General features: G+C 51.1%; 1 protein-coding gene across 5 annotated transcripts in view; it reads right to left on the bottom strand.

Annotated features, from left to right (window-relative positions):
- LOC133351378 (CUGBP Elav-like family member 1) overlaps nt 1-25,679 on the bottom strand; it is a 259,928-nt gene that overhangs the window by 74,051 nt on the left and 160,198 nt on the right. The window lies entirely within an intron of this gene.

The following is a 25,679-nucleotide window of genomic DNA, read 5'->3' as shown; positions in this document are numbered from 1 at the left end:
TCTGTAAAGAGCTGCCTCCGTTGTAGACACGGTGGCGAGATGTTAACTACCTCGCCTGGTATACAGGTGGTGGTGGGTTCGAGCCAGACTCCGACGCCTGCTGGTATGTTTTGAGTTTGCACGTGTCTCTCTCCCCGTGGTCGCGTGGGGTTTTCTCCGGGTTCTCGTGTTGTTCCCTCCACATTCAGAATGAACAACACGCGGTTAGAGAATGTGCCTGCTCTACATTTCCACGTGATGAGAGGCCACTTCGTTGAGCTATCATTTGTATGCCAGGTCTCTTCTGAAAAAGAGCTACATAGCTCAGTGGGCCTTATCTGGTAAAGTAATGAAGGGTAATAGTTTCATAGTTTAGCGAGCCTTTCGAGCGTGCGCTGAGCCGCCCATTGTGCACCACCACGTGGGGCCATCGGAGAGAGAAATCCGCCGAGTTGGCAGCTGGTGACTCTCTGGTCAACACCTGGCACGGGGATGTCACACGCGGGCACCGCACGCGCGGCACAATCAACAACACAGCGTGACGAGGAGGGGTGAAATAACAAAAAGTAAAACTGGGGTGAGATGTATGGGAAATCTGACTTGCGTGGGATTCTGGCCGCGGTGAAAGTTGTGGTTCCGGGCCCCGGCTTAACATTTCCACATCAAATGTTTGCTGGGCAGACTCGAGAAGGTGGCACTTGACAACGAGTGGTGGCCACAGCGAGTTTGTATACTGGGTGTGGTGTGCCGGGAAGGTAAATACGTTCTGACTTAACCGACTCAAGACAGACTTGGATGTAATTCGGCCCTGGTGAGAAGTCGTGGTGAGGAATGGGAAGAGGACGAGTGAAGTGGGTCAGGAGTCGGGTCACTCAGCCCACACTACTGATATCCTCGGTTCAAATCTGGGTTTCAGCCGCTGGTAATTCATGTTAGTTTGTAGGTGCAGTGGGTTGATGATCTCAACAATGCCCGCACACGCAACACTCCCCACCTTCCCCCGATCATTTTAAACTGGAATTTGCACTCAATTTGACTTAAATTTCAGCTCTTAGAATACACAAAGTGATTGCCGTGCGACTATTTATCGGTATACGGGAGAGAGCAGCACTTCCTAACCACGTGGATAAGATGCCACTTGAAGGGATCTCAGACGTGCATCTGTGATATCTCTTTCAGCGAGCCGTTCTCCAACGCCGAGAGCTCTGGACAGACACTCGTTCATCGTCGTGGCAAGGCGGCGATGGTAAAGTTAGAAGGCAAAATTAGTCAAAGATGAAGGTTGGAGTCATTGCCATCCCATAATTATGCAAATTCCACTTCATGGAGGGCCCAGTTTTGAATCGTGCCATGTTGGAGAGCTATGCGTCTCCACCTGTGGCGCTATTGCCTTCGCTCAGCAGTCGAATTCATTTTCACGAAGCAAAATAAATGTCACTCCTAACGAGCATCAAAGAAAAGTAACTATGCGTTTGATCATGCCCCTGATTTACTCAAGTAAGACTTTATTTTCTACTTTCCAGGAGGCTCCTGCATTCGGATGCTTGGTCAAAAAATTTGCGCGAGTTTGACGCCAACATTCCTGTGGTTCTTCCTCCGCCAATCCAACGAGGTTGTCTGTACGCACGTTGAACTTCCTTCGCACCGTACGTAGCCAACAGTGCAGAATCGGAGGGGAGTTTACGAAGATACAACAGTTGCGCACTTGCCGATGGATCGAGCGAAACTCCGACCAATAAACATCACCGGCGGGTCAGGAATTTCCACGTCTGAAATGTACTCGGAGCTCCTTCGATGCATCGGTACCATCGCGCAAATACGAATAACAACATCCGTGTAACCGCGACCAGTCTGGTGGAGGGTTCATGACTGCATTAACACTACTACCATCACGTGGCCTAAACTTCAACTAAAAACAAATATTCGCTCAGTACTGGCGACGAAAACCTGAGTTTCTGTTCACCCGAAATGAGTTGTCGGCATGATGGAGTAAAACCGGAGGACCTGGAGAAATCTGCCTCGCAGACGGAGTGGGAGCCACTCCGCACTGTCATACATTATCAGTGGCGTAGTAACTACATCATCAGTGGCGTAGTAACTACATTATCAGTGGTGTAGTAACTACATTATCAGTGGTGTAGTAACTACATTATCAGTGGCGTAGTAACTACATTATCAGTGGCGTAGTAACTACATCATCAGTGGCGTAGTAACTACATTATCAGTGGTGTAGTAACTACATTATCAGTGGTGTAGTAACTACATTATCAGTGGCGTAGTAACTACATTATCAGTGGCGTAGTAACTACATTATCAGTGGTGTAGTAACTACATTATCAGTGGTGTAGTAACTACATTATCAGTGGTGTAGTAACTACATTATCAGTGGCGTAGTAACTACATTATCAGTGGCGTAGTAACTACATTATAAGTGGCGTAGTAACTACATTATCAGTGGTGTAGTAACCACATTATTAGTGGCGTAGTGACTACATTATCAGTGGCGTAGTAACTACATTATCAGTGTGTAGTAACTACATTATCAGTGGTATAGTAACTACATTATCAGTGGCATAGTGACTACATTATCAGTGGTGTAGTAACTACATTATCAGTGGTGTCGTAACTACATTACCAGTGGCATAGTAACTACATTATCAGTGGCGTAGTGACTACATTATCAGTGGTGTAGTGACTACATTATCAGTGGCGTAGTAACTACATTATCAATGGCGTAGTGACTACATTATCAGTGGTGTAGTAACTACATTATCAGTGGTGTAGTAACTACATTATCAGTGGTGTAGTAACTACATTACCAGTGGTGTAGTAACTACATTATCAGTGGTATAGTGACTACATTGTCAGTGGCATAGTAACTACATTATCAGTGGCGTAGTGACTACATTTTCAGTGGTATAGTGACTACATTATCAGTGGTATAGTAACTACATTATCAGTGGTGTAGTGACTACATTATCAGTGGCGTAGTAACTACATTATCAGTGGTGTAGTGACTACATTATCAGTGGTGTAGTGACAACATTATCAGTGGCGTAGTAACTACATTATCAGTGGTGTAGTGACTACATTATCAGTGGTGTAGTGACTACATTATCAGTGGCGTAGTAACTACATTATCAGTGGCGTAGTAACTACATTATCAGTGGTGTAGTAACTACATTATCAGTGGCGTAGTAACTACATTATCAGTGGCGTAGTAACTACATTATCAGTGGTGTAGTAACTACATTATCAGTGGTGTAGTAACTACATTATCAGTGGCGTAGTAACTACATTATCAGTGGCGTCGTAACTACATTATCAGTGGCGTAGTAACTACATTATCAGTGGTGTAGTGACTACATTATCAGTGGTGTAGTGACTACATTATCAGTGGCGTAGTAACTACATTATCAGTGGCGTAGTAACTACATCATCAGTGGTGTCGTAACGACATATCGCGGCTCCTCCTGCCTAATCACATCATCACAGAAGTCGTCGTTGTTTGACACTGTTGATGAAAACAAATCTCGTGGTGCTCGTCAGAGGGGTGCCCCAACGCGTAGCATTGACCACCAACGAGGGTGGAAACCTAGGCTCGTTCCGCTACTGGTGATGTTGTCTTCATGTTGATCTCGGATATGCAAAAAAAGTCAACGTATTTTGCGCGATAATGGGGAAGGACCATCGTTCGAAATGCCACACATTTTATTTTAAGGCCACACATTGTTAGAGACAAACGTGTTGGGTTTGTCAGTTTGTGTTCTGGCACCACTTGCAGCAGCGGCATCGCCAAATAATCTGTTTGATCGTGAATAGATTCCGTTAAGTAATTGGATATCCCAGCTCTGCGCCAGTCACCGCACACACGATATGGTTTCAAGGAGGCATAGGCAGGATCCAGCAGGCTGTCTCTGGCCCAACACCTCCGTTTACCTAGCTCAATTGTAATTACCGGCCATGGAAGTGAAGTCATTATGGGGACGGCCATAAAATTGGCTGTACCTCAGCGGCTAATTTGCCCTTACCGTTCCATTGAGCGTTTATTGTATCATCCTCAGCCTGGCACTGCTAGTGACATTCCATTAAAATCTTTTAGCGATTAAGTGCTAAATGTGTCGAATGAAAAGATATTCCGCTCGCATTTTTAATATCAACCCATGGCGAAAGAATTATGGTGAGTTTTTTTTTCTCTTCTTCCTTTACGGCAGTGTTGATTTTATTTTTTTCGTTACGAGCAAATTTTATGCGCCCGGCAGGGAAATTCAGGAGCGTGCGTATAAAGAATTGAGCCACAGACAGCACGATCAGTGTCCAACTGTTGCTGGGGTAAACCCTGGTTATAACACAGGTACATTTATCCGAAAGGTACTTGGAATCACCAACGTAGAATAGAATGCCTTGCATGGTAAAGAGAAGTAATATTTTGATTATCTCCATTATGGGACCGGCGAAGAATCGTTGCCGATGACGAGCGGCAACGAATCGGAATTACTTTGAGAGACGCAGGGCACGTGGATTAGAGAACGCACGCAGGAGGTGAATGACATCGTTAAAGGGAAGGAAGCGAGTTCGGGACAGCCCGCGCCGCACATCGTCGACGATAAACAATCACGTGGCAGCCAGGGAATGGAATTCTGTCTGCGTCCCAGAGAATGGAGCGATGGTGACATCAGCTCGCGCTGCGCACTTGCTGAGCGGATTGTAACATCGCAGCATCGTGAGGGGCGATGGTGGTGGTGGTGGCGGCTTGGGGAGAGACCCTCATCGTTCAGAAGTGGATTGAGCGTGGTGGCTGCTGATTCTGCTACTCCTGCTGCCGATGATGATTAACGACCGACGTTTAGAGTCGAGGTTATTCGACTTTCCTTTAGGAACCCGCCGATAGGTTGCCGTGCATTTTCAGCCAGCTCGTCGCACGTGGAGCAGCGTTAGTTGTTCGTTGCCTTCCTCCAAGTAATCTTCGTTTGCAGCCAAGATCAGTCTCGTAAGATTTTGACGCCGCGTTCTATAGGAGTGCCCGCTCGCTATGACCAACGATCACGCCGGCGGCGTCGCTGCTGCCTGGCAGAATGTGGCGGAGGCGTGCGACCCGCTGTGCCCGGCGCTTGGGCATTGCATTTAAAGAGCCATAAGCCGGCCAAAGCAATAAGGGAAAGGCTCTGAGTCAGCATCGACTTAATAAGTTTTGGTTGGGTAGCGGCAGGATGGCACAATCGTGCAACGTCTGCCTCGCAGCGAGAACAGCCTGGGTTCGATTCCCGAGTCGGGCACCTTTTTGTGTGGCTTCTTAATGGGTTCTCCGATTTCCTCCCATGGATGGAGAACAACAACAACAACAACAAACTCCACACAATCTCACTGATGTCGGCCACAACATCCCAAAATACCCGCAGCGTATTACTCAATGGGGATCACACAAGGCAGGAGAAACATTGCCCCGCAGGACTCTCCTGGAAAGGAGCCTTGAGACTCAGTGAGACTTTCCTGGGTTAGCAAGCGCAATATTATAATCATCTTGCGCGGTGGTCAGGGTGGAAAACGTGGCCAACGGTGCCTTGCGTCTGAACTGACACGGCCTACATACACACACGCACATAGGCACACACGCACGTACACACACATACATACACACACGCACACACACGCACACACAGCGATTCCCCGTATAGCCTTTACCAGAATGTTCGGGCAAGTGCTGTTAGCGAGTAGCACCTATGAAGGCTGTCCAACACCACGCCCGACTTTCTTAGTCTACCCGATGCGTTGGTTTAAACAACGCACCAGGTACTCGTGTTTAAGGCTGAGCCGACCTAGGGGAGGTCCAAGACCGCTTGAAATATCCGTGAGCGGGAATCAAACTCGGGTCGTGTACAACACACATGCACACACACCCACACATGTACACATACTCACACCCACGTACAACCACGTACACACACGCACACACTCACACCCACGTACACACACGTACACACACGTACACACCTACACACACGTACACACACTCACACACGTACACACACTCACACCCACGTACTCACACCCACGTACACACACTCACACCCACGTACAAGTACACACGCGCACACGCGCACACACTCACACCCACGTACACACGCGTATGTGTAGGTTGCTGTGGAGATGCTCTTTATAAATTTGATTCTGGCGGGAGGGAGGCTAATAGTGGCAGCTTGACCTGTCTTCACTCATTCGCTCAGTCACACAAACAAAGACACAGATCCCCCGTATAGCCTCAACAGACTGTTGGGGCAAGCGCTGTTAGCCAGCCCCTATGAATGGCGTAACGGCACACGATGGGGTGGGTGGACAGCACCACACCCGGCCGCCTTTGTCTCCCGAGTCGAGGGTGTTTACACACCGCAACACGTCGACTTCGGGGAGCCCCAGATAATCGTCACCGGTGTGGGCCGTGAGCGGGAATCGAACTCGGGTGGCCGGGTTCGTAGCGCAGCGTAGCGCCAACCACGACACGACCACCACTCCACGTCCACACACACACAATCTACATTCGAGTAAACACAAGTCACACACTCGCTCAAACACTGCTGTACATCTAAATTCAGCTATTCACGGGAAAAAACACAGATTTGAGTCCGAGAGTCTTTACCTGGATTAATATATAAGGATATAATAACTATAATATAATTAATAACTGTGTAACAAAAAAACTGTTTTGTTCCTGGGTAGTAAGTGTTATTTTCTAATTGCTGATGCCTTAAATTTACAGAAAATCGTTATTATTGCCCACAAACTTTGCTTTTGTGACCAGGACAGTGATAGTTTGAAATTTACCTATTTTCAATGAGAAATCGTGGTGTGCATTTGTGTCATTCCTTCACGTAAATTTCTGGTAACAAAAGCAAAGTTTGTGGGGAATAATAGCCATTTTCTGTAATTTTTAGGCATAAGCATTTAAAAAATAACACTTACTACCCAGGAACAACAATCGTGTTACAGAGTGATAATTAGTAACATTACTATAAATGCTAGTTATTATCAATATTATGAAATAACAATAATTATAATATCTATAAACAAACTCCGCAACGGCACCACCTTCTCTTGCCGACTGCCACTGGGGAGGAGCGAGCGCTCTGAATCAGCGGCCGGGACAATGGAAGCGTCGTGCGCCGGGACATTGCATGGCTTCTGTCGACGAGGGGAAGAGACTCAGCACCGTCATCTCCTGGTCACTCCTCGCAAGCACCACGCCTACAGCACCTGGCAAGCCCTACCGGTGGTCGTGGTGGTCACCCATACAAGTACCAACCAGACTCTGAAATTCACTGCTGATAGTTATCAAAACAATTATTCACAAGCACGCGATGCGCACGCGTGTTCCTGCAGAAAGTTGTAATACTATTTCGTGCCGTATTTGACAGAGATCAACCCCCTTTAACGATCGGCTAATACGTCCTCCCCATCCCCGCTTTGAATCGTTTACCGGGCGAAACCCGTAACGACATAACGCGCACAACCCTTAGACACCGGGCCGCGGACGAGAAAACGAAATTCCCCTGGAAAAAAAAGAATTAATGAAGGATTTGTCTGGGCATTGCGAGTCATAGTGGGAGCGCAGCAGGTCGTGTCAACTAGCACTGACCTCATGTACCGAATATCACAAAGCGGTGCGCTCCACGCACAGTGCTAGAGTGCGTGTGCGCGTGCACCCGCGTGTGCGCGTGCACCCGCGTGTGCGCGTGCACACGCGGGTGCACGTCGGAGCGCACGCGTGCGACAGTGTGTGCGAGTGTGGGGAGCGGTGGTGCAGCGGTTAGCGCGCTGCTCTTCGAACCCCCGACGAACCCGAGTTCGATTCCCGCTCACGGCTAACACCGGTGGGGATTATCTGAACCGGTCTTAGGCCCCCCCCCCGAGATCTACTCAGCCTCCGATGAGTGCCTGGTGCGGTGAAGTAAACACCGCCACTCGCGAGACGAAGGCGGCCGGGCGTGGTGCTGGCCACCCACCCCGTTGTGTGCCGGGCCGGCCCTAATGGATGGTCCACGCACAGCGCTTGCGCCCCAACAGTCTAAGGCGTTTAAAGAGGGCGGTGGGGGGTGGGTTGGGGGGTTGACGAGGCACAGGGGATGCAGGCTGCATTACGGGTGGCGCTGTAGGTGGTGGGGCGTGCGTGTGTGCGTGTGTCCGTGCGTGTGTGTCCGTGCGTGCCTGTGTGCATAGCGTTTTGCTTAAAACTCGCGTTTAATGAGACACCTAACCTTTAACGCTTGCCTTTACAAAAAAGAAAATCGGCAGGAATAATTCGACTCTAAATTGCAAAGGTACCGGGACCGCGTTATATATAGAGAGCGCGACGTTTATTTATTTATTAAGAATACTTACTTCTTGCGCCCACCCCCACTTTGCAAATGCAGTCGCCCCACCAGAGGCTGGGATGATTACGCCCGCACTTTTTTGCACTCACCAAAGACAAAGAAACCCCCCATAGCCTCAATACACAATTGGGGCAAGTGTTGTTAGCGAGCAGCACCTGTGAAGGCCAAACACGGCAAACGATTGGGTGGGTGGCAAACACCAAGCCCGGCCGCCTTTGTCTCCCCAGTGCTGATGTTTACGCAAACCGCACTAGGTACTGAGTCAACCTAGGAGAGGACCAGTTCAGATAATCGTCCCCGATTTTGGCCGCGAGCGGGAATCTAACTGGGGTTGCCGGGTTTTGTAGCGTCGTGCGCTAACCACTGCGCCGCCGCTCCCCCATTTTCATTCAAACGCGCACACCCACACGCGATGCGAAGCAATGCAACGTGGATTTATACAGCATCTGGACACAAACGCAAGTGTGTTGACCTTTTTCTTGGTTCTTTCGGTAAAGTCACGTAGAAGGGAAATAATAAAATAATAAAAATAAAACATAATAAAATACAATTCTCAGATTTGCGAATTGCATTTTATTCTCAGAATTGAGAATTATATTTTATGATGTTAAATTTTTATTATTTTATTATTTCCCTTCTACGTGACTTTACCGAAAGAACCAAGAAGATGAATCCCTGCAGTCACGAAAGCTTTAAATCGAAATTTGTGTTGACCTTGTTTTGCGCCGCACGTAAGCAACCATGCTAATCGGAGGTGCGGGCGAAGGACAACAAACTAACCACACAAAACGCAGTTCTATAGATATTAGTTGTCAATCTAGATGGTTTCAAACTGCATAGCTCCAGTGGCTTCCTAATATTGGAAGGAAGAGCGTTCCAGACGGCCGCAGAAGCGCATCTGAAGCGTGCGATGCAGTGGTCGTCTTTGTTGGATGACGAGCCAGAAGCTGCTGCGGGGAGAGTTAGGAGAGTGTGTGGAGGGGAGTAGAGTGAGATGAGAGGGGAGAGGTAGGAGAGTGTGTGGAGGGGAGTAGAGTGAGATGAGAGGGGAGAGGTAGGAGAGTGTGTGGAGGGGAGTAGAGTGAGATGAGAGGGGAGAGGTAGGAGAGTGTGTGGAGGGGAGTAGAGTGAGATGAGAGGGGAGAGGTAGGAGAGTGTGTGGAGGGGAGTAGAGTGAGATGAGAGGGGAGAGGTAGGAGAGTGCGTGGAGGGGAGTAGAGTGAGATGAGAGGGGAGAGGTAGGAGAGTGCGTGGAGGGGAGTAGAGTGAGATGAGAGGGGAGAGGCAGGAGAGTGCGTGGAGGGGAGTAGAGTGAGATGAGGGGGGAGAGGCAGGAGAGTGCGTGGAGGGGAGTGGAGTGAGATGAGAGATAGGAGAGTGCGTGGAGGGGAGTAGAGTGAGATGAGAGGCAGGAAAGTGCGTGGAGGGGAGTAGAGTGAGATGAGAGACAGGAGAGTGCACAGATGGGCGTAGCCTGGAATCGAACTCAGGCGACAGGGTTCACGCGCAACTGCACCGCTGGGCCTAATCCAACCACTAACCCCCACCTCAGGTGCATTGACCGCTTTTCAGTGTTGATGTTCACAGCACGGCCATAATTCACGCTCTGAGAGCAATTGGGCATAGCGAGCACTTGTGCTCTGTGCTTGCGGGTCATTAGCCGAGCCCTCTGTGTCGCGTTAGCAGCAGCAGCAGCAGCAGATGTCCCCCTTTGCAACAAAAAAAAAATCTTTGACCTCTACTCTACCTCATCCGAGATCATCAACTGAGACTTGCGGGAATTGTGGCCGCGGCTACTTTGCCAGAAGTCCAGAGGTCATTTTTGCTCCTCGAGATCAGGACGCGCGGGTGCTGTCCTTTCCAATTGGGCGTGAAACCTGCCCCGGTCCCGCGGGCGCTCGCGAGGCCATCGGTAGCCGTCCCGACGTTCATCCTCGACGTGAGATCGATACCCGTCTCGCAGCGGTTGGCGGTGGCGGAACAATAGGCGGAGAAAAACTTCGAATTATCGCGCAGCGGAGTCTAATTTACGGAGTCGCGCAATGGTTAAGGATTCTTTGCCCCGGAGATCGATGCGAGGGGACAATGCGAGACCCTGACAAAAAACGTTTTTTGGAATTGTCGAGGAGACAATTGCGCGGGTCGCCGTGCGCTTCGATTCAGACGGGGTCGCGACGTCCGATAATCCCCCCGGCTTCATTAAACCCGCTTCTTCGCGATGTGCGTCTTTCTCTCTCTCTCTTCTTCATTCCGCTTTCAGCAAAACTACGACGGTGCCGAAATTCAATCAAGTTTCCCCGCGTCCGTAGTTCAGCGGCCGAGCGCGGGCCAGGTGAAGCGGAGGCAACGACAAGGGCCCCCCGAATTCGCGGAAATGGCTCCTTGTTACGAGGCATGGATAATTGCGCGGCTGCTGGAGACTGATTTGTTTGTGCTGCTCCCGCGGTCGGGCGAGCGAGTGAGTCGTCGTTTTTTTATTTTTCTTTTTTTTCTTTTTGTTGTGTTCTCATGCCGGAGCAAGGAGCTCGATCTCCCGAGAGCGGCGAGTAAGAGATTCGTCCTGTGCTCGGCGCCACCCAGCGAGGACATTCAATCTCATTTCAACACGACTCCGACTTGATTTGCACCGTAACAAGACATTTGTATTATCCCGGTACATTTTTTCGATGGCATCTCTGAGATCTCGAACTTTCAAGTCAAACCAGAGGCCAAACATTGGTGGGGTCAGCGGGCGGGGGGAGGAGTGGGGCTCATCTCATTTGCCGGCTCCACCGTAGACGCCTTGGCCGGTCTCGCAAGTGGCGACTGGCTACGGTTACGGAGTCATCGGCTCCCCCCCGCCCCCCTCCCCCCGGCAACGGGTGGGAGGGGGGGCTGCTCATCAGCCTGCGGGCTGCGGCCCAGGGGGCTGGTCGGCACCGTCCGCGTGTCGCGCCGCGTTTTTCTTACTTCTCCCCCCCCCCCACGTGCTCCATCCACCCCGCCCCCCCCCCCCGAAATCATCCGCCCGTCGCTCCGCTGGGAGGGAGAAAGCGTGAGCAGCTGCCCTCGAACGGAGCGGCAAATTAGACAGGGACTTGTCACGGGGGCAGGAAAACTTGAAAGTGTGAACGCTGCCGCCGCTGCTGCCGCTGTTTGTGCCCGCGGTGTCTACAGCAGCCCCCTCGGGCGGGTGCACAGACAGAGATGCCTTTGATGTCCCCGCAGAACACAGCCCCCACCCTCACCTCCACCCTAACCCCCACACACCTCTCACCCTCACCTCCACCCTAACCCCCACACACCCTCTCCCCCACCCTCACCTCCCCCCTAACCCCCACACACTCCCCCTAACCCCCCACACACTCCTCCCCCCACCCTCACCTCCCCCCTAACCCCCACACACCCCTCCCCCCTCACCCTCACCCCCCCCCTGCATCGCGAGCGCGCGCGTGACCGTGCGTGCGTGTGGCAGTAGGTCGACTCAGCCTTAAATGAATACCCTGGTGCGGTGGTAGAATTCTTTGGGCTGGAGCCGATATTTGAGAAATCGCACCGAATGTCGCTGCCGTTGATGCTGCTGATGCTGCTGCTGATGCTGCTGCTGCTGCCGCTGATGCTGCTGCTGATGCTGCTGCCGCTGCTGCTGCTGATGCCGCTGATGCTGCTGATGCTGCTGCCGCTGCTGCTAATCGTGCTGCCAAGCTGCCTGGTGCGTGTTCAGATTCAACCGCTTGTCAGTCAGCACGGTAACCTGCGGGAATTTTTGTCCACGCGCAAGCTGCTTCTTCTGGCACTGTGCAGCGAAACGTCGGACATCGTGCCGAACAACAACAACAACTACACAGGGCGCAAACCCAGCGCGTGTCGCAGAGCTCGGTCGGTCTCGGAAGCGAAACAGAGGGGTTGATCCTGGTTCGGCAAATGGATGGGAGACTGGCTGAGAAGAGGCCACCAAGTGTTGTGGGATTCGATGGCAGGAGAGCGATGGCCTCGTCCCTCTGGGCGTGGAGGGCTGCTGAGTGTGATGCCCTCGTACGCGACGTCGCTTTCCTGCGGGGTTCTCTGCCTTTCTCCCACTCCACAAAGACAAACTCTCGTTTCTTGAATTTGGCGAAAACACCCCACTGCAGCAGAGCCCTCCCTCCTGAAGAAAAGTCTTAATTGAGACTCAATGAGGCTCTCCAGGGCAAATAGTTTATTGGTAAAAGTTTTTAAAAATTTGAATTATCATCTGGAGAGACGAATGCTGGGCTATTTAATTTTATATTTTGAACGCCAAACTATACACAAACAGTAAACATCTCTGAAGCCACACTAATTGGCGTAAGAGTCGCTCTGATTACTGCAAATAATTAAACCGCACACAGTTTATCGGCAGCCATGATCGATCCACTGCAAGCTACAGCCACGCTTTGCATTCGCACGGAATTATAAACTCACACACTGAATTGAAACGTAGTAATTTCATTAGTACGTCGTCATTGCATGAAGGCGTGAGCTTTCTTCACACGACGATTGCCACCCGAGTGCCGCTTGTCCGAGAGTTGAAACGATGCCACTGCCGAAGTTGCCCCGCAGTCGTCGGCGGCGAAAGTTGGACGGAATAAATGATCAACAACAACAACAACCACCACAACAAACGCCACGTAGCCCAACCCGAAAAGCCGCACTTCAATACGCACGAATGGACAACTCGAATAGGTCGGATCTCCCAGAATTCTGGCTTACTTGAGACCGGCTTCCAGAGACTTTTTCTAACCCCTGAAACGGAGCGATGCGCACGGGACGACGCTTCGCTCGCCATCCACGCGTACAGCGCGCGCGAGCGCGGTGCGGAACTGATCATCACCATCACCATCTTCTTGGGAGAGGTCTACTTCCCGATGCAACCATTGATTTATCGATCCACCCGCGGTCCATCTTTCATTGTCTTTAATTACCGCGGTGGTCTCAACGGGAACGGCGGCTGTGAGAAGAATAAAAAAAGCAGCAACCATCTGCTACCATTTACTGCTCCCGAAGCAAAGAACAACAACAACACGCACCACCACCACCACCACCCCCGCCACTACCCCGCCGAACCTCTCGCTTTACAGCACATAACTCTCGAACGGGTGCATTAACGTCACGCAGAGAACACGAGAAATATAAAACCCTCCGGAGGAAAAGGGTTTGAAGGATACAGGAAGGATAAAGGTGTGAGCGAGTGAACGCAACCGATTTCGGAGTTGCGAGCTTCCCGAGATCCGACGAGATTGGGCGCTTCGCAAGGATGACTTGTTCATTGGTTTTGTACCCAACTATCTCTAAATCAGCTCAAGCCTCCCGTGAAGCACGTGACTTGTTCCTGACCACGCCCACTATGAACCCCCGCCCACTGCGAAAACAGACGCTGTTCCTCCATGCAGCTCACTTCGGATCGCCCCTTCCATTCTCTCTTCCTTCCCTCTCATCCTCACCACACCCTCACCATCCCCGACATCATTTCCCCCTCTTCCTACTCCTCTTCCTGCCCTGCGCTCTTCCTCTCTCCCTGCTGTTCATCTTGAGTCCTGCCCTCATCGTTGCCCGTCTCTGGCACTTGCGTCCCCATAGCTGCCCGTTCCCACTCAGCTTGCACCCCCCCCCCCTAAACCCCTCACCCTAACCCTGCCCCCCCCCCTCACCCCCCTGACTGCTACCCTTTCGCGTACCAGGGCTCGACTCCCCTTCCTGTGGTGCGGTGCCACGGGTGCAGAGGTTTATGTAATTTCATCTGCACCACCTCTGTCCTATCGAGAGAAGTAATAATGATGGAAATAAAACAACAGATATATCACACACACAGGGCTGTGATGAGAACACGCGACAAACTCCGCTTTCCGACTCGTCAAACAAACTCGGCTTGATCGAGGCTGACGTGAGCTGGTTATGACTTGAGAGTTTGTTAACAGAGCGAGAGGAGACAGGCACTGTGAATATTGACTGGCGTGCGCTTGTGTCTACGTGAGGGTGTGTTTTGTTTCCGTGTGTCTGCCTCTTTGTGTGTATATGTGTGTGTGCGTACCTACGGGGAGCGGTTGTGTTGCGACCCGAGTTCGATTTCCGCTCACGGCCAGTGACGATTAAATGAACCGGTCCCGGGCCTCGTCTAGCTCGACTCAGCCTCAAATTAGTACCTGGTGCTGTTTGTAAAGATCGTTACTAGGGCGACCGTGCGTGGTGCTGGCCACCCACAACCTGGCGTACCGTGCCGGCCTTCATAGGGGCTCGCTAACAGCACTTGACCCAACAGTTTGTTACAGGCTATACGGGGGATCTTTGTCTTTGTCTGCGTGTGCATGTGATGTGTGTGTGTCTGTCTGCACGAGTTGGTGCGTGATAACCTCAATCAATGGCTTTTTCCCAAACTACGTCAAGTCAGCTGCGAGTGGGTCCGCTCACGGAGCCACGTGGCACGTGACTGGATTCCCCGATGGAGTTACTCGGCCCTGTCATAGGAATGTGGAATGTCCACCACTGGCTCAAGCCTGTAAACGAGAGACGACCATCCCGCCTCAATGTTCTAGTGAGCGACCGATCACTCTGCCCGAATGGCAGAAATACCTTGACATATCTATGCATCTCTCAATCTCTGCTATGGCCCCGTTAGTGTTCAACACACTTTGAGTATCTCACCGTTTGGGCGAAGACCCCAGGGCCGGCTCAGGACACGCTGCCGACGGGACTATGTCCCCAGGAAGAGCTGGAGTCTGTCGCCAGGGAAAGGGAGGCCTGGACCGCCACTACTCAACACGCTGCTGCCACCGCGACCCTCAACAGGACAAGCGGACTCAGAAACGAACGAGCGAACGAGCCGTTTGAAAAAAACAAAAAGTCGTCGTTGCCCTTGAGCGGCGGCCACTGCACGGGCGACGTCGACCAACCTGCACGTGTCACGAGCCCCGCGACCCAAGGTGAAGACACAAGGGCCGGAGACTGTCGGAGCAGATCACAAAGCCTGCTGTGCGTCAAATGGCGCAACAGCCGAGCGATCCGGAAGATCGGCAGGAGCGGTGTTAGCGAGGCGTGGTGCCGGCATCAAACTAAACTGTAAGGAGTAGTGTTTTCAAATCTAGAGAAATGTTTTGTTATTTTACCAGGTAAGGCCCCAGTGAGCTACGTAGCTCTTTTTCAGAAGGGCCTGCAAATGAAAGCTCAACGAAGTGGCTTCTACCATCGTGTGGAAATGTACAGCGGCCACACGCATGATGTTGATTCTACACGTGGAGCGAAAACCAAAGGACACGGAAGAAAAAATCCCACGCTACCACAGGAGAGCGAAAGACACGCGCCAGGGTCGGGATCGAGCCCACGGCCTCCTGTAGACCAGGCGAGGTGGTTAACATCCCCTAGCCACCGTGGCCCACGTCCAGCATCAACTGCTTCGGCCGCGATGACCTCTTGACCTCGAGGCGTCGTTGAACCTGGGGTGGCGTTTGGGGCCGCAACAACGACAGAGAGACAACCCCGGGGGTGTCCAGCCTCCTCTCCCGTCACCGCCGCAACACAATGGGAATGCTTTTTTGGTCTCGCATCGATGTCTAGCATCGATGCGTTTCCTCACAAACGGCGGCATTCACGTCTCCTGCCTTTTCCAATTCTCCCTTCTCTCCCTCCCCCATTACTTCCTTTATTTTACGAGTAAATAACCGCTGACCTGGAGCTCATTAAGAAGCTGTGTCTGCACATAGTTCCAAAGTGTTGTTATTTCCCTCCCCGCTCTTGCTGCTTGCTTGCTTGCACAAGCGAAGCACATTTGGATGATTATGGAAGAGTTTTTTTTTTAAAGAGCCGGAGATTAAACAATGCATTCTCCATTTGGCCCGCAGCCCCACGCGCCGCAGATAAATGACCACCGTTTAGTAGAAGAAGCGAAGTGAATCTCCGTCTCCGCCACGGAATCCTCTCCGAACATCGAGCGAATGGATTCAGAGCGCGAGCGGGCGTGCGAGCGAACGAGCGATGGGCCGTTTAAAATGTACGCGGAGACTCCATAGGCCATGGCAATGCAACAAATAAAATAAATACGCCCGATCAATTATAAATGAATATACAACTTTTCAGAGCCGCGCACACTAATTGATGAAATGTACTGAAATTAACGCGGCATCTGAACCTAACGCACGCCCCCCCCCGCCCCCCCGTGATCACCGCGTGGATCGGCGCGGATCGCGTTGATTAGCCGGGCGCTGTGGCGCGCTCAGCGCGGCGCAGGCGAACGAGACGACGACGCGGACGAGATGGACGAGATGGACGCGACGACGCATCATTGAGGCACTCCCCTGGGGCTCGCGTCGCACGGGATCGCGCGCCTTTAACGAAGTGGAATGGGCCCCACGCTGCCGCCTCTCGGGATGCCGCCGCTGCCGCGTCTTTTGGCTGCTGACGGGCAAGTTGCGAGACAGCTCTTCTTCTTCTTCTTCTTCTTCTGTCGTTCGAGACATCATGTCCGACGTTTCGCCGCCATGCGCTGCGAACTTTCGTCGGAAACTGCACTGGACTCACGATTAAGTGGTGCGTTCCTCAAGAAGCTCCCGGCACGTGGGGCGAAACGTCGGACAATCGTGACCGAACAACAACAACAACGCGTCGGAGGGCTCTGCAGGACTGCCACGAAGCCCTACGCAGTAGCAGTTCCACAATCTTGTACTTACACGTCGGACACTTTTAAAGAAAAGCTGTGATCATTAGTTTAATCGTGAAATTGGGAAGAGTTACCTCTACCGATCAGCACTCGCTTTCACATAATGATAGTAAAAAAAAAACAATCCCTCCACGTGGCCCACCTTCCTCGTTGAGCAAGACACGCTGACGAGACCCCCAGAGCGCTGAGATGAAAGTTACCTTCCACGCACGCTGGGGCTGACACACAGCGGGAGACGGAGCCGTTCAGCTTCACGCGCGTGTCGAACCCTCGCCAAGGAGCTCTAAAACATCATCACGCCAACTCATCCGGTCGTCATCCTCGCCAGCGGCAGCTGCGGCTTTTCGCTGTCATCGAACAAAGGCGGCGGTCACAGCATCGCGCGGCGCTTTCAGATGCGCTTCCGCGGCCGTCTGGAACGCTCTTCCGTCCGACTTTAGGAAGCCACTGGAGCTACGCACTTTCACATCATCTAGGTTGACAAACTAATTTCTTTAGAGCTGCTTTTTGTGTTTAGTTTGTTGTCCTGCCCCGCACCTCCGATTAGCGCGGTTCGCTACGTACGGGGCAAAAGAAGTTCAACATACGTACCAAAAAACCCATTGACGTATAATCCCATTAACAAGCCACGTTTTACAAAAACACACCACAGATGTCGTCGCCCGCGAAACTAAAATTATGCCCCGTGCGACCGTGCGTATCGTTCGAATGGTGATGACATTTTGACAGCGAGTGTCGCCTAATACGTGGAACTGTCCTGATGAGGACAACGATGAGGTGTGACGTAGCGAGATGACGATGACGACGATGACGACGACGAAGACTCGTCAGCTGCGATTCTACACAGCCGCTCGGCGCGTTGCGGGGGTTTTGAATTTGTTTCTGCTTCCAAAACAATATCTGCATCCTTCAAACCGCCCCCTCCCCACACATCTTCGCGCACAACAAAAAATTCGCACGAAACACACTCGATCACAAGGGTCTGGGGAACTGTCCACCAGCACAGCACGTGAACGCAGCTTCTTTCACCCCAACAGTCGCAGGAAACCGGCACCAGCTCCAAGTGAAGCTGTCCCTCCTCCTGCTCCTTCTTCTCCTCCTCCTACTAAGCTACGAGACGCGTATCTTCATGATCGCTCGTAGGGCCTGGGACTCACCTGCACAGGCAGCCCAGCACATTAGACCGCACACAATGGGGACGTGACGGACGGGGCCGGCTGTCGAGCGAAAAGTCTTGCACTCAACGTTTCGTGGCCAAATCACCCAGAACGTGAGAGCTCGGAGGCTAAGCAAGTCCGAGCCTGGATAGCGATTGGATGGGTGACCACTTTGCACGCCGATGTTGCTGTGGGTTGCGAGGTCACGTGGCGTGTGCAGCAGATGGCAGTGCAGCAACACTCTACTCTACTTCTATGCTTCCACGTCTAAGCTCCCACGCTTTCACCAATACCGCACTGACCAGCGTGGTGAAGTATGACCACACAGTCCCACCCGGCACAGCGCATGGCGTGCCGAGGCCTTCGTCTAGCGGTGGATCAGGAAAAATAAGAGTCGCACACGCACGGTGCAAGGGACACCACGGTGGCTATGATATGTTAACTCCCTCGCCTGGTATACAGGAGGTCGTGGGTTCGATCCCGACGCTGACACCTGCTGCTGTATATTTGGAGTATGTGTGTGTCTCTCTCTCATCATCACGGTGGCTAGGAGATGTTAACTACCTCGCCTGGTATACAGGAGGTCGCGGGTTCGATTCAGACCCTGACGCCTGTTGCTTTATATTTGGAGTTTGCGGTGTCTCTCTCTCATCATCATCACGGTGGCTATGAGATGTTAACTACCTCGCCTGGTATACAGGAGGTCGTGGGTTCGATTCAGACCCTGACGTCTGCTGCTTTATATTTGGAGTTTGCGTCTCTCTCCCCGAGGTCGCGTGTATTTTTCTCGGGGTCCTCCGGCTTTTCCCCTCCACATTTAGAAACATGCGTTGAGAGTATTTGGCTGCTATAAATGTCCACGTGACAATAAGCCACTTCGCTGAGCTATAATTTGTGATAATCAGGTAGCGTCTGAACAACAAGCTATATGGCTCAGCGGGGCCTTACCTGGTAAAATAAAAAACGAAATAAAATATAACTCTAGCACCTATGTATGTGTTAAGATCTTGATTTGAAACTTTCGTGACTGCTGGAATCCATACTATTTGGTTCTTTCGGTAAAGTCACGTAGGTCTAGAATAAAATAAATCACGACGTTTCGGGCGCAACACAGTCGTCCATCATCAGGTGAGTGTGTTGAACTCATGTTGCACCGTACATAGTCAACCATGCCAATCGGATTTGCTTCGCTACATCCCATGTTAATCCAGAAAGCTCGGTGCAAGAGTTTACCTCTTAACCGCACGAGATGCGTTGTGTCTCTGCAGACTCAAGCATTGTTCATCATTTACATGTGCACGACGAGCCAATGAAATCGGGAACTGAAGCGTTAAACCCCGATAATTAATTGAGTCGTTGGGTGCGAGCTGTCAGTCTGGGCACATCAGTCCTCTGGACGTGCGTGCCAGCCAGCGGAGGTTATCGTTCACCTGTTACGCGTTCATTGGAAATGACGCCCAGCTGCGTTCACCAAAGGCGACCTCTGTGTAGCAGAGTCAACACGCAGACAAGGTCTTATCGCGCCTACCACCCTCTCTCAACGACTCCCCCCACCTCCTCTCCGTGTACGCAATGCATGCGCGTCTCTGTCTGTCTGTGTGCTCACAGTGGGGAGCGGTGGTGTAGCGGTTAGCGCTACGCTGCGCTATGAACCCGGCGACCCGGGTTCGATTCCCGCTCACGGCCAACACCAGTGACGATTATCCGAACCGGTCCTGGGCCTCCCCTAGGTCGACTCAGCCTTAAATTAATACCTGGTGCGGTGTGTAAATATCGCCACTGGGGAGACAAAGGCGGTGGGGCGTGGTGCTGGCCACCCACCCCCTCGTGTACTGTTCCGGCCTTCATAGGTGCTCGCTAACGGCACTTGCCCCTATAGTCTGTTAAGGCAATACGGGGGATCTTTGTCTTTGTGCTCACTGATAGCGCTTGGCCCCAAAAGTCTGTTGAGAATATAGGGGGAATCTTTGTCTTTGTCAAATTGTATGCATTTGAAATGGGCGCGCTACCAACCCGGCCACCCGAGTTCGATTTCCGCTCATGGCCAACACCAGTGACGAATATCTGATCATCGGCACGGTCTCGTGTAGGGCTCCGGCCTTCATAGGTTCTCGCTGACAGTAATTTCCCCAACAGTCTGTTAAAGGCTACACAGGGGACATTGATCTTTGTGTGTGATTGATGGTCAAGTGATCAACGCACTCTGTTATTCTCCTGGAAACCTGAATTTGAGTTTCTGGCCATGTTCAGCATTAGTGGTAACTCGTGTGTGAACCTCGACTGGGCCTCCCCTAGGTTAACTTGAAACTCCCTTGCACATCACCTGGAACTGTTCCAGAACATTGTCTATGAACGGAAGATGTGCACCACTTATTGATGAGTTCACCGTGCGTGTGTGCTCCGTTGGTGATTTATTCCGTAATATGGTTTTTGCTCTGATCGCTATTTGGTTCATTGGTGTCCTCTGCGTATACGTTATCGGTTATTTTTTGTCGCTTCGGTGACCCAATCCGGTCACGCTCTTGCAAAACGAGACTCACCCTGGACTCGTGACATCTCACCTGGCCGAACAAAGTCAACTCGAGCCTCTGCGGAGCGATGCTCACGCGCACGGCGCCGGCCGTCTCGTTCTCCCTCTCTTCAACTCGTTCTCCCTCTCTTCAACTCGTTCTCCCTCTCTTCAACTCGTTCTCCCTCTCTTCAACTCGTTCTCCCTCTCTACGACTCGCCACCAATGTATGTTGACACCGCTCCGCCGTGAGCGCGTTCTATTTTTATTACACGCTTTTATTTAACCCACTCCGTCTGTTGTCGTATCCTTAAAAAAAATCTTGCAACCAAATTTTTACCCACTTCCCAATGGGCTATCGACTGCAAACTTGGTATACTTATGTTATACTGATGACAAGACTATATTCTATCATAAAATATGTATATATTTTTTTACATTTTACACGCTTCTATTTAACTCACTCTGCCTGTTGTCGTATCCTCAAATCTTGTAATTAAATTTCAACCGTCTTCCCAATGTCGTATCGACTGCAAACTTGGTATAGGTATGTCATACTGATGACAGTACTATATTCTATCATAAAAATAATTTAAAAAAATGTTTAAACTATCTTTTTTAAGGGTCTATTGTCCACGCTCAACTCACGTTGCCTGTAAATCACCACGGCCCCTTACGCTGTGGCAAGCTGCGGGGCCACTTCCTGGAGTCGTGGAGTTCTGCCATTACGAGTACCGTACATTTCATTAAAGCGTGTTTAAAAAAAAAAAACTATTTTAAAATATTTTATTTCAACACCAACGATGTGTCCTCCTGCGTCCGCGACATTTCGACGTCTCCTACCTCCTGCGTCCGTCACTTGACATCCCCGGAAGCCATCGCGGACGAGGTGATCCCTCGCAAGCGATCCTTCAGGTTGTGTATTTGAATACATCAATACCCCCCCAACAAATACAACGAGTGCAAACTCAGCTCCGAGATGAGCACTTTGGTGCGGCTGGTGACATCAGCACCGCAGAGACGAAGGGCGGTGGAAGGCGCGACATCCACCCCTCGTGCGCCGTACTGGCCTTAATAGGTGCTCGCTAACAGTACCTGCGCCTGCGATTTGTATTCAGGGAATAATACGGCATCCGTGGGTCTCTGCGTGAGCGCGAATGTGCGCCACACATGCATGCATGCACGTGCGAGCGCGCGCTAGTGAGAGGCTCCTATTTTAAAGCGGTGCATTATTCACGCGGTAATGCGGAGGGCTCACTTATTATCGCACGAAAATTGACAACGTTAAACATGCGCTTTGCAAACACAGACGCACGCTCACGCGGAGATCTTCACAGAGCATTGCACCACCACCACCCTCCCTCCCTTCCTCCGCTACCACACCACCCAACACAATCCACACAGACACACACACGGGCGCGCGCGTGTTGCAAGAGTTGGTGGCCTAAATAATAAAATGCGTATTTGTCTGTGCGGCTGTCAAAAAAGTTTGCTCGGAATGAGTCGGGCTGCTTGCATCTCTCATTAGCCCGCGACACAAGCAGCTCCCTCCCCGCTCCTCCCCCCCCGAGGCTCTGCAGAGGAAAGCCATCCATTGCCGGCTCTGGGTGTGTTTCCTTACTGATGACTGGCGCACAGAGAAGAAGCTCTGGGGCAGTCGACTGAGCGGCGCCGAGCGCTCTGCCGAGTCAGTGTCGCCCCCCCCCCCAGCCCCCCCCCCCCCCCACCGCGGAACAGAAGCTGCGACGCGAGCGGTAGGAGGCAGTACAGCAAACAGGTTGCAAGAGGCTGCCTGCTCGCTTATTGTTCCTGCCTTTGGCGACATGAGCCAGCCTACCGCCGTCGATGACTCGACTAGCGAGCATCGTTCCCATCGCTTGCACAGAATCGGGTAATACCGTGACGAAGCAAGTTTTGAAAAAAATTAACCCGTAAAAACAAAGTTTTTCACTATAAATCCTTTATATGCGTGGCGGCTAGAGTCCTCTCGTCCTCTGGCTTGAGATGGCTGCCACCTATGGGTCAGATGATTGTCTGCCACAATTAAGCAATTGGTAATTAAATATTTACATTTTTTCCCTAAACAGTGTCAAATTTTGGAGAGAAAAAATTTCACGAAAATTAATTGTCTCGCACAACGAGTCTGTGTGGAAAATGTCAGCGCGATTGGATCACGGGAAGTGGGATAAAAAACGACCGAAATATTTGCACGGTCCTAAGCAAGCAAGCAAGCACGCAAGCACGCAAGCAAGCAAGCAAGTGAACTTAATATAAAGGATTTAAAAATAGTAATAATGCGCCTCTGTTACCACGTGTGCCGCTGGACGGGAGGTGACGGGTGGGGCTTGGAGACATCATCAGCATCATCTGTACTCGATCCGACTGTGGCCTCTATAGTTTTTGGAGCGCAGCTCGAGGCTTTCTTTTGTAATTTAAAATAATTAAACCTCGTAATATTTTTTTTCGATTTAAAGCTTTCGTGACTGCAGGGATTCATCTTCTTGGTTCTTTCAGTAAAGTCACCTAAAAGGGAAATAATAAAATAATAAAAATTAAACCTAATAAAATACAATTCTCACCACGTCTTTCCGACAGACCTGTTCTTCACCTGAGGACGGCTGCTTGCGTTGTGGCCGAAACGTCGTGAGAATTGTATTTTATTATGTTAAATTTTTTTCATTTTATTATTTCCCTTCTACGTGACTTACCGAAAGAACCAAGAAGACTCATCATATTGTCATTATCAGGCATGAACTATTCTTAGGTTTCTAGAATTAAGGCATGAACTATCCACTGCTGGATGAAGCCCCCCCCCCCCCCCCATCTGTCACACGGACGCGCACGCTATGAAACGATGCCTTCGACTCCGGCACGCGAAGCCGATTTCATCGCTCCATCTCCGCGGCGCATCGACCCCCGGGCGATCTTCTCCCTTTAACTGTCCGTGTGGTTTATTTAGCAGCGTTATTTATTTATTGTCCGCACCGACCGCCGACGATGATTCCGTGTCATCGTTATCAAGCGAAGCGAAGCAATTATCAAACTAGGAAGCGAGGTTGGGCGTGGGGGGGGGTTATCCGAACAGCGATGTCTCATCAAAACTCAATGGCTTCGAACTGTTTTTTGTGCTTGGTTTGTTGTTCTTCCCCCACACATTCGAATGGCTACGTACGGTGCGAAAGAGGTTCAACGTACATACAGCGTCTTGTCCGTTCCCGACAAGCAACAGCAGTCAGAGCCGTACGTTAGACCACGTGAACACGGGCCTGGTGAACACGGCGGCCCGCGTGGCTAAGGAAGGAGCTAATTTATCAGAAAACTCTCGTACGATGACAGTATGAATACGTACACGTGGACGGTAATAAATGAATAAAGCTAACGAAACAAATGAGTGCATTCATGGGAGCGAGCGAGCGAGAGAGAGATAAATAAAACGCTTAGCGTGTGTTTTGACATCAACTCAAAAAGCTCAGGGGTTACGGAAAACATTAATTAATCACCGACTCGCAGATAACAGGCTTTATTTTTATTCCGAATAAACAAAAAATAAATCACAATTTTGCAGAAACAATTAAAATGTCTCACCCTCAAAACAACCGAATGTGTGCAGAGTGAGATCCGCGGTGTCGAGGCGCGTTTCACGAACGGCCTGGCCCGGCGAGGAGAGAGAAACACGAGGAGAGAGAGACACGAGGAGAGAGAGACACGAGGAGAGAGAGAGAGACACGAAGAGAGAGAGAGACACGAGGAGAGAGAGAGAGACACGAGGAGAGAGAGAGACACGAGGAGAGAGAGAGAGACACGAAGAGAGAGAGAGACACGAGGAGAGAGAGAGAGACACGAGGAGAGAGAGCGAGACACGAGGAGAGAGAGAGAGACACGAGGAGAGAGAGACACGAAAAGAGAGAGACACGAGGAGAGAGAGAGAGTCGGAGGCCGTCGGACTGCGAGAAGGGCTGCGTGCAGAACGAGAGAGTGAGCGAGAGAGTGAGCGAGAGGTGGGGGTTTACATAAAGCTAAGTTTAAAAATGTAAAAAAATACGAAATTATGAACGCAGCAAAGTGCCGAATACACCGAGCATCTTCTTGTTTCCACCGATCGTAAAAAAAAGAGAAAAAAAAAGAGACCCGAGGAGAGAGAGACACGAGGAGAGAGACACGAGGAGAGAGAGAGACACGAGGAGAGAGAGACCCATGATCGCGCCACGGAAAAATTAAAATTGAATGGAGTAAAAAGTGTTACTTAAACTGTCAACTTAATTTGTTGTTTTAAACTAGCGTTACCGCAGTTTACCGGTAAGATACGATATAACATATCTACGAGACGGCGATAATCGCGATATCAGTTTCCCCTTAACTTTGCTCTTGTATGTTACACATCCTTCGACGCGTCGTTGCGCATTGAATGCACTTGGAGTGCGAATCGGGCTCCGCTCAAAAGCGCTGGCGGCACCTCAGCCCCCCCCCCCAGCGGCAGCTCTCGCGTGCGAGACTCTTCGTGGCCGCTGCTGCGACTCTGCGATCCGTAACGCGGAGGACGCAAAATCCAGCGGGCTACACATTAGTCCGGAAGGAGTTGAACCCAACATGGGTCATGGCTATAGAAATATATTTTACTTTCATTATAATTATTATTGCGAACGTCAACGTAACAGTTGTTTCATACATTGTGTCGGGAAATGAAATGTCATAAATTATTTTTTTTATCAACGTGAACCACGACATGCGATGTTATTGCGCAAAACGGACGATAAGATTACCGTGAAATGTTTCTATGATGCGGCGAGTCACGTGGTGTGTCACGTGGTGTGTCACGCGGTGAGTCGCGCGGTGTGTCACGCGGTGAGTCGCGCGGTGTGTCACGTGGTGTGTCACGCGGTGAGTCACGCGGTGTGTCGTGCGGTGTGTCACGTGGTGTGTCACGCGGTGAGTCGCGCGGTGTGTCACGTGGTGTGTCGCGCGGTGTGTCACGTGGTGTGTCACGTGGTGAGTCACGCGGTGTGTCGTGCGGTGTGTCACGT

The sequence above is a fragment of the Lethenteron reissneri genome, chromosome 37 (assembly GCF_015708825.2).
Source record: "Lethenteron reissneri isolate LAM-NWPU_2019-01 chromosome 37, ASM1570882v1, whole genome shotgun sequence".
Classification (NCBI taxonomy): Eukaryota; Metazoa; Chordata; class Hyperoartia; order Petromyzontiformes; family Petromyzontidae; genus Lethenteron; species Lethenteron reissneri.
The sequence above is the reverse complement of the archived record's forward strand: the minus strand, read 5'-3'. Positions and strand labels throughout refer to the sequence as shown.